Source organism: Lygodium microphyllum, chromosome 30 (assembly GCF_053477565.2).
Source record: "Lygodium microphyllum isolate KBCC chromosome 30, Lygodium_microphyllum_v1.1.10, whole genome shotgun sequence".
Taxonomy (NCBI): Eukaryota; Viridiplantae; Streptophyta; class Polypodiopsida; order Schizaeales; family Lygodiaceae; genus Lygodium; species Lygodium microphyllum.
The window spans coordinates 105,339,402-105,353,837 of NC_141164.1; the positions used below are offsets into that span (position 1 = coordinate 105,339,402).

The 14,436-nt window shown below is 40.1% G+C and overlaps 1 protein-coding gene across 1 annotated transcript in view; it reads right to left on the bottom strand.

Annotated features, from left to right (window-relative positions):
* Positions 1-1,299: 1,299 nt before the first annotated feature.
* Positions 1,300-14,436, bottom strand: part of LOC148010220 (F-box/kelch-repeat protein At5g43190-like) — a 33,799-nt gene continuing 20,662 nt past the window's right edge. Inside the window, exon 2 of the mRNA XM_087672569.1 lies at positions 1,300-1,536. The gene's annotated coding sequence lies outside the window, so the exon portion shown is untranslated. The remainder of the gene's footprint in view (positions 1,537-14,436) is intronic.

The following is a 14,436-nucleotide window of genomic DNA, read 5'->3' on the forward strand; positions in this document are numbered from 1 at the left end:
AATTAAGAGACCTATTTACGCATGGTTCCCTAACACTACTAGCTTCTAAGTTTTCTCTAAACATGTAAACCTTGTTATGATAGAGCAAACACAAACAAAAAGCTAATGTGAAGATTCCACATCATTAACATACATGCTCTCCTTTCTTTTGAGATGAAAAATTGTCAAGTGGACTCATTTAGAGTAAAGGGCCAGCATTCTTGGAATGCCATAGCCCAAAGTACATCTCAAGTAAGCAAGGTTAGCATTGAAAATCAAAATCCATTACATCATAGCCCCTTGACACTACAAAATGTTTCGAATCAACATCAACATAGTTGTTATGCAAAAAAGATGTGTCAACAAGTTAGTACAAGCGCTTGAAGATCAACCCAACATTATAAATTATACATTCATAATGTCATCCTCATTTGGACAACACATGCATTGCCTAGAGATTCAAATGACTATTACTCCCCTTAAAGTTACTACTTCGTCCAAGGAAAAATGGGAATCTTCAAGGATACCTTATTCTCATTTTGCAAATATTACTTATTTCAATAGAGAGGACTTACTACTTTCCAAATGTATGTCTAAAAAAGCACAAATCACAAAAGATTACTTTTTGATGGTCAATATAACATTGCTTCAATAATCTTTAGCAAGAGGGCAACCTGAAGTAATTCTGGTGTTGTCACAATAGTTACAACTTATATTCAAACTTGATCAATTCTTTTGAATCATTATGACTCGCTTATGAAGTAAGACCAAAGGTTTGTAAATGCTTGTAATTATCTCTATTTTAGAGATAATCAGCTAGTTTAGGATACGTGATATAAAGTGCAATCCAAAAAAACATGTTTATTTGCAATTGTGCATAATTATCATTCCGAATACCTTCCAAGCTCAAATGTCTTGACTAGTATTGAATCACAAGGACAAGGTTAGTTTGCAACAAACAAGCTTTCAAATTTCATTAGCTCTTAAAATCAAGTTAAACCAAATACATCAAACATATAGTTTATTTAGATAAACAACAATTCAAGCCAACATTGAGGATCCTCAACCATACAAATTTCATGAGATCTAGAATTTCAAAGGCATCCAAACTTAAATGAGTATTTAAGCACTTCCAATTCGAATAAGGATTTACACGTTGGAGCTTCGCTATATAGTTCCATTGGTGTAGAAAGAATGTTTACAAAAGCTTGTGGGAATCAAACTCTTAAAATTGGCAAAGGTAAACCATGTAGCAAACTCTAAACATAAGTTTATTATCTTCTTTAATAACCATGGAGAGACACAAATAGAGAAAAAAAATCATGAAATAAATACTACTATTTCTTCAATTTAATTGAACCCTTTCACCAAGCAAGAGGAGTTCCTCCCCAGCTTATAATCCTTCCCAACAAATGAGGTTAGGCTATAATTACATTCTTGAAAGGGCACTTAAGGTTGCCCCATTAGTAGCATGGGTGTCATCAAAGATTGGGGTATGAAGGGCTCACAAGATCCTTGCCACTCACAGAGTTATTGACACCTCACTTGGTTTGATCTCTATAGAAGCAAGAGGATAGAAAGTTAGTGCATTTCAAGACATTTTTCTTCAACTAGGTACTATACTTGCTCAATCACTAAAATTCATCATAACAAATCAAACATTTATGTTAAGTAGTAGAGACATTTATTTAAGCAAATGCCCACATGCAACAAAGATAGTTTACCTCAAATGCCACAATGGAGACCTCCATGGAAAATGTGAGCAAATTGTTAATTTCATACATACAACAAGAGATCAATCTATTTGCCATTTTTCAAACTTTATACCCTAAATGGACTCACAAAAGTGGTCTTGATATTGGTTGGACGCTAGTTTTATAAAACATAATGGAGATGACCTACACCAAGGCCAACAATCTCATGAAAGTTAAGATAAAACAGTGGGTTTCTCCACCTTCAGACTAGGCAAATTTACATATTTAAACATTTTAGTGAGCTAAGAGAGAAATGTTAGAAAAGTTGTAGCTTATCAATGCAAGCACCTACCTAAGAAGCGAAAGAAAAAACTGTTGTGCCAATTTTTTAACAAATGCACACAACCTTTGGGTCAACTCACATGTGGAGATGATTAACTTCTAACACCCTTTTGCAACTCTATAACCATCAACAACCAGAAGAGATCATGAACCACACGAACTGTATACACCTCAAACAACGTAGTATGCTCCATAATTACGATACTCCTATCTTTTTGAGACTCCAAATTTCAAGAAAATGGAGGAAAACGAATCCTTAAAGCTCAAAAAAACAATCATTCAAAAAATTACAACAACAAGCACTTAAAAGAAATGGAATCAAATTGAGGGTTGAAGATAGGCAAACACTTGTTGCCCCCGCACCCCCCCTTCGGCAACAAAGGTATGTATTTCTACGCAACCCCCAAGTCCCTTAAGATGAGCTCAAAGACAATCAACCTAAGAATGAGTACTAGTTATCACTCTCAAAAGTGTGAGAGCACGCAACAAAAAGGAAAGTGAACACGAAGAGAAGCAAGAAACAAAGAGAACGCAAGTGAGATAAGGAACAATGTGACTACAATAGCTGAAGGTACAAGCCTGCAACAATCAGCCCTAACATGCAAGTCTACGCGTACAATGTGGGTGCCAAACAGTAGCAAAGGAATGAGAGAATGAGAAGGGTTGGTTAATCATGAAGGATCAAATTATGAATAAAGAAAGTGGATAATGAATACACATAAAATGACAGACAAATACAATGTCAAAGCTCCTAATGTCCTCCTTTGACTCACATGAGGCTCATAGGCAACAAGAGATGACCACACCTAACACACAACTGCTAACACCCCCTCATCTTGGATGTGGCGAAAGGCCAAAGGAGATACAGATCCGAGGGCGATAGGAAGAGTCTCAATGCCAATGAAGTTCTCGTCGATGAAGAAAGCCAGCCAAGGACCAAGACTTCCTCTCCGTATAAAACTCCATTTGAAGCCACCAAAGGGCAATGGAAACGCTGAGGCCTTGAAGAGATCACTCCTGAAAACTCCACTCGAGGATGGGTGAGTCACGCCTATGACTCAACTAAGGAACAATAGCAAGGAACTATCCAAGGCACCATAAGCTACATAGAAACAATAAGGATGAAGGGCCAAACGGTAGGGGATGGTGGCTTGATGACAAAGAAAAGAGATTGCCGTATAAAGAAAAGGCCCAAAGTAGACTTGAAGCCCTAAAGAAACTCCTCATGGAAGCCCCTCTAAAACACAAAGAGTTGAGAAATCCATAGTCGCATCACCAATATAATCCCCCATCTAAAAGAGATGGAAGGTATGAGGGAACCACCACGAGAGTGGGAGATGGGAGGGAACCTATGGGATAAATGGAGCACAACTGGGAATAGAAAGCTGCCTCGGAGGACCCTGGACAATGGAAGGGAAATGGAGCATGGATAGCCCCATCTCTTGCCTACCTATCACAAGAGTGGCTCTTATAGAAGAATAATCGACAAAGATGGCCAACCCGATGAAGACAGTGCGAATACAAAGTCTAAAAAGGCCATGAGCTAAGAGTAGATAGAGGCCCAAGTCCAAAACATATAGGGCATCAAAAACGGAGCTCGATGGACAATTAGACAATAGAGGCAAGGTGCCAACACCACTAATAGGCACCAAAGAGATGTCGCCAGTAGTTGTGATGATACCCTCAAGCGCATGGAAATCTTGCAACAAATCACCTCGAGGAGACATATGACTTGAGGCACCACTATCAATGAGACTTGAGGCACCACTATCAATGAGTCAAGGCGGCTCAGAAGGTGAGACAGTCGAAAGGCTCCTCCACCTAATGAAAGTGTAGAAACATGAGCTCGATGATAATAGTGGGTGACGAAGTAGAGGTAGACGAAGACTCCGTTGTACACCCACCCTTCGTTCTTGGAGAAGGTAAGGTAACTAACTCCTCCCAAGTGAGGCTCTCGACTACGAGAAGTGAGAAGACTAGTGTAGAACACATCATATGTCAATGACGGAAGATGTGAGAGAAGTGTCATAGCTAGATCCTTCGAAGAAATGTTCGTTAGGAATGCAAGCTCATCCCAAAGCTCCTCCATCCTATGGATGTGATCTTGCATCATAAGGGAATCTACAAGAAAGCTATCATAGCTTCAACTTGAGATAATCGATGCCCAAATGTCTAGATCCAATAGAGAGATACCAATCTCTTCCAAATCTCTACGGTAGTGTAGATACATCTAAGATGCATGAGCATAGAATTTGTACAACTCAAAATGAGAAAAAGAGCAGACTCTGGCATTTAACGGATCTCATAAAGCTATTGAATCCAAGGTCGCTCCATCATGGGGATCCATGGTAGGTTGGGGTATAGGGACTGTGACAAAATCCCAAAGGTCAAAGGCGTCAAGGAGGCACTCCATTCGACACATCCATAGAGGGTAGTTCATCCCATGTAGCATATCACATGCAGAGAGAGAGGGTAGTGTTACACTTTATCATGTTCCTCCTAAGTTCTAGTGTGAACGCTCCCTTATCCACAAGTACTTTTCATCTTCTAGTTGGCTCTTAGTTGCCACCACCACTGCTTGAGTCGTTGTTGAGCCTCAAGCTCGGTTACTCTCTTCCTCACCCACTATTTCATGTGTTGCATCACCCAATAGCTCGTCTCTACAACCAACAGCCTCGTCACCTTAGTCGAGTTCTCTAAGTTGTGTATGACCTATTGGAATCCACAAATCCGTTACCGACAGCTGCATTCTAACTCAAACAAGCGGCGCACCAACTGGTACCACTCATGCTACTCTTCCCCGAAGTACATACACTTGATTTGCATATGTTGACCAACTAGGCAATACAATGATAACTGAAGACCTACAAAGAAGGTGAATGGAATCCCTAGTAAATAATGGCTAAACTTCTAAATAGCATAGCCTATTCCCATGAAGGGGATGTGTGCAACAGGAGTGCAATGTGTGTAGCATTAGAGAATGCAAAGAGAGTAGAAACATGAGTAGGGTGTGTACCAATGTGGTACATGCAAAGAATAAAAGAATGTATTTAGACTTAGGATACTATACAATTACACCCGTAAGGGTGCATTCACATGTATAAATGAACATATACACAAGAAGCGTAATGAAGGGCCTTTACACCCAACAACCTCCCACTTAAAGGTCCAGTGAGAACCTCTAGCCAACTCCCACTAGTTAAATGCAATGCTCATGTTGATCATTTGCAAGGCTCTTAGTAAAAACAAATGTATGATTATCCTTTGTTTTGATCTTAGTCAATGTGACTAGACCATCATCTAAAACCTGTCTAATAAAGTGGTACCGCACATCAATATGTTTGGTACATGCATCAAACATGTCATTCTTAGCCACGCATATAGCACCGGCTATCACATACAAGTGTTTTGGTGGACAAGTTGAAATTCTTGACTAAACGGCTAAGTCGGATAGCTTCTTTTGAAGTATCAATGGCTGAAATATATTCAACCTCACTGGTAGAGAGTGCTACTATCTTTTGCCATCTAAAGCACTATGAAACTGCCCCACTGGTCAAGGTGAAAATGTACCTGCTAGTAGATTTGCAAATATACAAGTCACCTGCCATGTCTGCATCACAATACCCCTACAGATCTAATATACCCTTTTCATAGTATATACATCTTTGTATGCCGTTAAGCATCGGAAGATTGCATTTCATTGCCTCCCAATGTGCTTTGCCAGGGTTTGACATAAACCTGCTCACGACTCCTACTGCATGAGCAGTATAAGATCTAGTGGCAACCATAGCATACATGAGTGACCCACAAGTTCAAGCATAGGAAACTTCATAGTATTAGCTACCTTATCATCTTTTAGGCAATCTACTTTGCTAAGCTTAGTGTACGGTGGTAACAGTAAATCAAGAGGCTTAGCATCAGCCATAGAAAACCTATCAAGTACTTTACTGGTGTATTTTTCTTGTGAGAGAAATAAGAGATAGTGTTGTCTATCTCTCGTTACATGCATGCTCAAAATGTGTTCAGCTGCACCCAAATCCTTCATGAAGAAGGCTAAATTCAGTTGTCTTTTCAATGCATTCACATGGAAAAGTACCTATAAACCCTTTTGGCTCATGTGTCCAAGACGCTTGGGCTAGGTACACACCTAACATCATGAAGAATCAATTCTTGGCCGTTTTCAACATCCAAGTGTATAGTGTCAACTTTCTCTATGTCACATGCATAGTTATTCCCTATGTAAACTTTCCCAAGGTGACCTGTTGCATCAGAAGAGAAACACTCCAAAGACGGAGTTACATGAAACGAAGCACCACTGTCAACCATCCATGATTGTGACAAACTATCATAAGCAGACAACAAGGCATCTATCACATCCTTTTTACTCATATACATGTCTTCTATTGTCATAACATGTGGATCTAAAGATACAAGCAATAAATCTATAGTACCTTCATTTTCTTCTATCTCTTCAATGACAACCCTAGACACCACATTTGCCTTCTCTATTTTTTTAGGAAGAGTTATTATCTTTCTTATTCTTTTTAGCTTTTGCATTTATCTATTATTGCATTCTTGTTCCTTTTAAAAATACATGCAATCGGGCTTTTTGAACTCAAGTCCTGGGCTCTCAATTTTGAGCACGCATCCCGAGACGACTGTCAAAATCTTGGTTTCTGTTGTAAATCAGAGATTGATTGAAATCTCTTTCTCTGATGACTTGAATTGCTGAAAAATGCTAAGATAACTTGAGAGATGGATGGGGGATGAGAAGAAATGTTATAAAGAGAAATTTCAGAGTTTCATTGCGAGAAATGCTGAAAATTTGCTGCTGCCATGCTTAAAGAGCCATGAAAGCTGTCACCTATAGCTTAGGACCACCAGAAAGACTGTTGCTCCCTCTTATATATGTCATCTACACTAGAAGAACCTTGGGCTACTATCACTTGCTCCTAGAGGGCTCCAAATTGATGTCACTTGTTATAGAGCTGGTCCATAGTGGCTACAAATTACATCAACATCTCCTTGCTCTCTAATAACCTCCTCCTCTCTTACGAAAGTTAGAATAGACTTATATCAACCCCTAAAAACGTTTTTTTCACTTGCATGGGCAAGTTTTGCCAAGTGACAGCTTTCAAATCTCATTTTTCAGCATTATCCAAATTATTAAATTAATTTTTAAAAAATTAGATCTGAAAATTAATTTAATAACTATTTTAGGGCTCCAAAAATTAATTTCACCAGTCAATAATGAAATTGGCTAGGTCAATTCGTCTTTCAAGTATCCCTAAGCAGTTATTGACCCTTAGATTGCGTTAATTAATTAATGTCTAGCCTCTAATGTCACCACTGGCATTAGTAGGCAAATAAATTGGTCTAGGCCTAAATCTAACACTAACTGGCCAGTTATTATGAAATAATTGCCATGTGCATCACATGTGCTAAACAACCTTACACATTTGATTAATATCTTAATCAAATGTAATCGACAATATTAGAGCATCTCAAAATTTCACGTCCCCGTGGCAAACCTCCCCCTTGAAAACCATGTAGTCGTTCTCAATTACACTACATAGTGCCAAAGAAGAAGCGTAGTGCCAAAGGCATCACAATCACAATATTGGCCACTGTTGTCTTACCATGCTACATGCCCCAAATCTTACTGAAAATTTCCAGCCAGCATAAACATGACATAAATCTAAAAAACAATCCACAGCTGTTGCTAGAAACCCATTGGATACATCCATAACTCATGTTTCTCAACTATTCTGATTTCAAAACCACAGTAAAGCATATTTTCAACACAAACCATGGCTAAGACTATCAATGGCATTTACTAACATACTGCTATCCATGGAACCAGCTGTAAACCATTGAAAACTAAGCATAATCTAATCATAAACATATCATTTGCTAATCTGAGAACTAATCACAAACTATTGCAAATGTGATCACAAACCAATCGCAAAAACTAATCAATAAACTGATCCCAAAAGTGACCATAAATGGTTCTCAAACTAATCAAAAACTAAGTTGAAATTCATCAGAAATTGATCTCAAATCTGAGGCAAAAACTCGTGCCCAATTGATCATAAACTGATTCCAAACTAATGCAAAAGTATAGTCTCAGAGCCACAGTAACAACCATACTCATCTACATATATCTCACAGTGACTAGTACACTTAGTTGTGTCCCCATGGCAAACATATTATCAACACAGTACCTTGGATGTATGTTGATATATCTGAGATCCCCTACATACGAGAGGCATCATCACTGCTTGATTCCATCTCACTATATGAAGATATATCGCTGTAATTTCTCAGCTGGGAGTAAAAATCAGCACTAGCACAAAGCTCTTTGGCTTGCAATCACAGGCCTCAAGCCCACCAAATCAAGATAATTGATGGTATCCCAACGATAGAACCATGAAACCAACCTTCCTCCTCAAATAGGGTGGTAAATAACTTGAATAAGCATTGATTACAACAAGCATAAAATTCACATAAACTGAAAATGCACACTTTAGCACTTTAATCTTGGACATTGGATACCCTATTGGCCCAAAAATTGGTGCCCCTTGCAGTATTTCTTTATCTTATGTTGCAAATGAAAGGAGTAAAACTAAGATCCACTGATCTCCTCCACTAATCCATATGCCTCTTGCTGTCAAAATTGACTACAAGCCTCCAAACCAATTGGCCCCTTAGTTTGCTTTGGGATTGGCCTTCACCTTGCTCCTTGAAAGACAAATTCAACCCCAAATCCTCAATTTCAGCTACTAGAATTCAAGTCCTAGGCTCTCAATTTTGAGCATGCACCTCGGGGCAACTGTCAAAACCCTAATTTCTACTGTAAATTAGGGTTTATAGCAAAGATAGAGTGAAATCTCTTCCTCTGATGGCTTAGATTACTGGAAAATGCTGAGATAACTTCAAATATGGCTGTCAAATGCCACGCCATCCATTGTGAATTGGGATAGCATTTGGCCAATTGGTGGTTCCATTTATGCAAGTTCTGGGTAAAAGTCAAGAGGCAATTGACCCAAATTGCTTGCTGATTATTTATACAAAGGGCTTTTGGATTAGCCCAAGAGATTGGAGAATCTCAACTCATAATTGGTCCATATTGAAGTTAAAGAAGCACCGAAAGGGGCATCAGTTTTGGGGCCAACATAATGTATTTTGTCCAAGATTGTTGAAGCAATGTGTGCATTTTAATTTATGCTCAATTATTAATTGCTATAATTAAGTCCTTAATTAGGTTTTACGAACCTATCCAAGAAGGAAGGCCGGTTTCACATGCTACCCCAAGAGCCATTCTTTGGACAAGTCGCCAGGAGAGTGGACTTTATTGGCTCCATTCTTCGTCTCTCATATAGGGTCCTTGACATCTCCCCGTTGCCTCACCCATCAAGCTAGCTTCTCTTCCACAAGTTCCTACCCATCCCCATATTAGAGATTATATCATCCCTAGACGGGCACAGGCAAAGTATAGTTATTACTCTTAGGGGTTTACGCATTTCCTGGTTGAGGTCGAACGGTTTCAATCACCAGCTGATTCGCAGCAAATCAAGGTAGACGAGCAGGTCATACAGTGCTGACTAGGCCACGCAAGATGCCACGTGTCATGCAGTATATTTTGTGCAGTATTATTTTATTGTTTTTTATTTTTGTGATTATTTATGCAGCAATCAGCCAGTTTTTACTGGCTGATCTGGTCATTTTTTCCTATTTTTTATTGCTATATATGGCTAGACTGCCCCCGGTCATTTCCACTTGAGTTTTGCAAGTGGAGAGACATTCTAGGTGGAGATACACTCAATAGCCCATTATACATATCCACTTCCTTCATTTCAGCATTCATCTACTACAAATTTCTGCATTCTACTGAGTCTCCCTCTCTCCCTTTCCTCTCCATGTCCATTTTCTTTCAGTCCGGTCATATGCTACCGTATTCGCTGCACTTTGACATGGTAACAAAGCAGCGTTGAAGAGTTGATTGATCGTGGGCAGACCTGAAGGGGAGATTTCAGTGCAATAAAAGACCATGTTTTCAACATTTGAGGGTGATCAGAGAGCTGCACAATGACAAAAGGCTAAGATGAACAGTGAAGCGTGGGAACGGAGCAAGGTTGCTGACTTTTGGCAAGTTTCTGCTGAGGGACAAAAGGCTGTGTTTTCAGTCTTTTGCTGCAGATTTTGAGTTTTCATCACCTTCGGCAATTGCAATAGGTTCAGCATCAGTGGAGGAAGCCATAACAAGCTATGTTTTCGGAGTCATAGGGGCTGCCGGTGTTTCTGTGCAAGTTATTCACGTGACAATGTCTTCTGAGCTCCATGTGGAGTTTCAAGCTATTAAGGGCTGTAAGGTCTCCATGTTACCGGCTCTTTCTCAAGATTAGACGCTTGATAAGGAGAATTACTGCATTGGGTGTAGTGACGGGTCAAAGAACGAAGATCGAGACAGTGAGTTGTTACGCGCAGCGAGAGACAGAGAGTGAGTGAGAGCAGCAGCAGAGAGTGAGCACATTTTTAGGTACAATGACGAGTGAGTACCCCTAGGTTTTTAGATAGATATATATGTATAAGTGCAAGTGCTAAGGGTGTGTTCACACCCGATTACATTTAAAGGCACAAGGCCTTTATTCCCAACAACCTCCCACCTAAAGGCAATGTGCCTTAAGAGGAGAAAAGAATAAGCTAAGTCTAGGTATGTACAAAGCTGAAATACATATATCTATCCAACTCCCATCATCTATTGGCAATGGGCAAACCGCTCTGCTGGAAGACCCTTCGTGAGAAGTTCTGCAGGGTTATCATCTGTATGCACTTTGACAAGCTCAATGCTCTTGCTGTCAAGTATATCTCTAATGAAGTGGTACTTCACCTATATGTGCTTAGTCTTTGCAAGAAAGACAGGATTCCGTGCTAGCATGATAGCACTCTGACTATCACAATAGAGAACAGGTAACTCTGTGATGCCAAGCTCTCCCACCAAACGTGAAAACCATAAAGCCTCCTTGCATGCCTCAGTAGTAGCCACATACTCTGCCTCTGTAGTAGACAATGCTACACACTCTTGTAGCCTGGAGATCCAAGAGACTGCACCTCCTGTGAAAGTAAACACACATACCTAGAAGTGGACTTCTTGCAATCCGCATGACCAACACAGTCTGCATCCATGAAGCCAACAACAGATGCCTTCTGCTTCCCAAAGAAAATGCACAACTCCTTTGTGCCTTTGAGGTATCTCATAATACCTTTCACTGCATCCCAATGCTTCTTGACAGGGGTTGCCATATATCTGCTAACCACTCCCACTGCAAAGGCAACGTCAAGACGTGTAGCAACCTTAACATACATTAAACTGCCAACAGCTGAAGCATATGGTATCTTGGCCATTTCAACCTTCTCATCATCAGATATAGGGCTGTCCTCTGCACTGAGTTTGACATATGGAGGCAATGGAAACCCAATCGTTTTTTCCCCCTCCATATTGAAACGCTGCAAAACCTTGGAGATATACTCCTGGTGACATAGATAGAATGATCATTTTGACCTATCTCTCAGTATTCGCATGCCAAGAATGTGATTTACATCACCAAGATCCTTCATGTCAAAGCTGCAATGAAAACTTTGCTTCAAGAAATCCAAGGCATGAGTATCCTTGCCAATCAACATGTCATCAACATACAAAATGAGGATAATCAGGCTGCCATCTGCTGCCTTCTTGGTGTACAAGCAGTGATCCACTTGACTTCTATGGAAACCTTGAGACTACATAAATGTATCAAACTTATGATACCATTCTCCTGGTGTTTGTTTCAGCCCATACAAACTCTTTTTGAGTTTACATACCATCTTTTCTTTCTCTTTTTCCACAAACCCTTCAAGCTGCTGCATATATATGTCTTCATGAAGATCACCATGTAAAAACGCAGTCTTTACATCCATCTGTATGAGCTCCATATCTTCAACTGCAACCAAGCCCAAAATGGTTCTCAATGTAGTCATCTTAACTACATGAGAGAAAATATCATCAAAGTCAATTCCATACTCCTGTTTGTACCCCTTTGCAACCAATCTTGCTTTGTACTTTGGTGAGAAACCAGAAGTGACCTTCATCTTGTAAACCCATTTGCATGGAAGTGTTTTCTGCCCTTTAGGCAACTGCACTAAGTCCCAAGTGCCATTTTTTAGAAGAGATTCCATCTTTGATAACATGGCTTTATACCATTCCTTGCTGTCCTGTTTGTCCATTGCTTTCTCGAAGCAAGACAGTTCACCATAGTCTGTCAACATGACATAATCAGCCACGTAATTTGCACCAGAAACAAATCTGTCAGGTTGTCTAGTAACCCTAGACAATCTCCTAAACCAATGATCATTGTTTGCTAGCTGTTCCTACAAATTTCCATTTTCAGCATGCTGTCCTGTCATTTCAGCCTGCAAATCAGCATTAACAGCTTGCTGTCCTGCCTGTTCTTGCACATGTAGTGGCTCATTATCATGGGCAATAGCTGGCTGATCATTTTCAGCATCATTTCCTACATTCACAGGTTCAATTACAGCAGGTATTTGCTGCTGTACAATGGGCACATTTTGCTGTCCAAAAGGTATTTCTTCCCCGAATACAACCCTACGGACCTCCTCAGTCTTTTTGGGCTGTTTATGCATGCGATCTTCCCGGAAAAAAACATCATTGTTGCGTACTACTTTCCTTTTCTCGGCATCCCACAATTTATACCCCATTTCACCCTCCTCACCATATCCTAGGAAAATGCATTTACAAGACTCTGGCTCAAGTTTGCTGCATTTTTCTTTACGAATATGCACAAAAGCTTTGCAGCCAAACACTTTCAGATAAGCATATAAGGGTGGCTTGCCCGACCACGTTTCTTGGGGAACTTCCTCCCCCATAGACTTGTTTAGTGACCAATTAATTAAGTGAATGGCTGTCATAACAGCCTCTGCCCAAAACCATGGGGTAATGCAGCATGAGACAGCATCGTACGAACCTTATCCTCTATGGTCCAATTCATACGCTCTGCAACTCCATTTTGGGGTGGATTGTGAGGGGCAGTGAACTCCCTCTTTATCCCTTTGCTATCACAAAATGCCTGAAAGGCCTTGGACACATATTCCCCACCATTGTCAAAACAAAGACACTTAAGTGTCTTATCGATCTGATTTTCAACCAATGTCAAGAATATTTTGAACTTGTCGAGCACTTCATCCTAGATACGAATAGGATAAACCCATACCTTTCGTGTAGCATCGTCAACAAAGGTGACAAAATATTTCTTTTTCCCTAAAGATAATCCTGGCATCTGACATACATCTGAATGTACTAACTCTAGAGTAGAAGATTTTAAAGAAAGAGACTTTTTATGAGACGTATGTGCATGTTTACCATAAATACAATGATCACAGTGCTCAAAATCAGCATAACGAAGACAAGGCAAGTAACCCAAACGTGAAAGTACTTTCATTCCAGTTTGACTCATGTGTCCCAACTAGCCATGCCACAAAGAAACACTTGGCTGCTCGGTCACAACAACAACATGGTCACGCACACTGGATACATTAAGTGGATACAAAGTATCACTCTTGCACCTCTACAATAATCCTAGATCCCTTACAAATCTTCCATTTTCCATCACCAAAGGTGGTATGAAAACCATCATCATCTAGCTACCCTGTGCTAATCAAGCTCTTATTGAGCTGAGGTACATGTTGTACATCATGAAGTGTGAAGATAGAGCCATGCTGAAACTGCAACTGCATGCTGCCAATACCTGCAATGTCACATGCATAGTTGTCCCCAAGATGGACAACACCATGTCGAGCCCCTGTATAGACAGAGAACCACTCACGATGAGGGGTGACATGAAAGGAAGCACCTGAATCAAGAATCCAGGTATGCATGTCATCATCTGTATCTGCAAGTAAAGCATGTGCACCAAAGTGTGAAGAGACCAAAAGTACGTCACTCCCACTATCACTATCATGAGTGACTACATTCACCTCTTCAATTTTTACACTGCTCTTTTTAGGCTGACTATCCTTTTTTCTCTTCCTTGCTATCATCTGTCTTCTTGCCCTTTCCTTTCTCTTTGTTCCATTTGTAGCAGTCACGTTTAAAGTGACCCTTCTTGCCACAATGATGGCATTCAACATCTTTACCACGTGATTTACTGCATCCCTTGCTATCATATTTGCCTTTCTGCTGTGATCTGCCCCTAGTATGCAAAGCACTGGAAGACTTACTGGATGCATTGTTCTGCCGATTCATTTCTTCCATGAGTAGAGTACTCTCTAGATCAACATACAAAAGGATCACATTAGAATTGCTCATAGCAGTCCTGAATGTATCCCAACTCTCTGGTAGAGTGCAAAGCAAGAAAGTAGCCTTTAA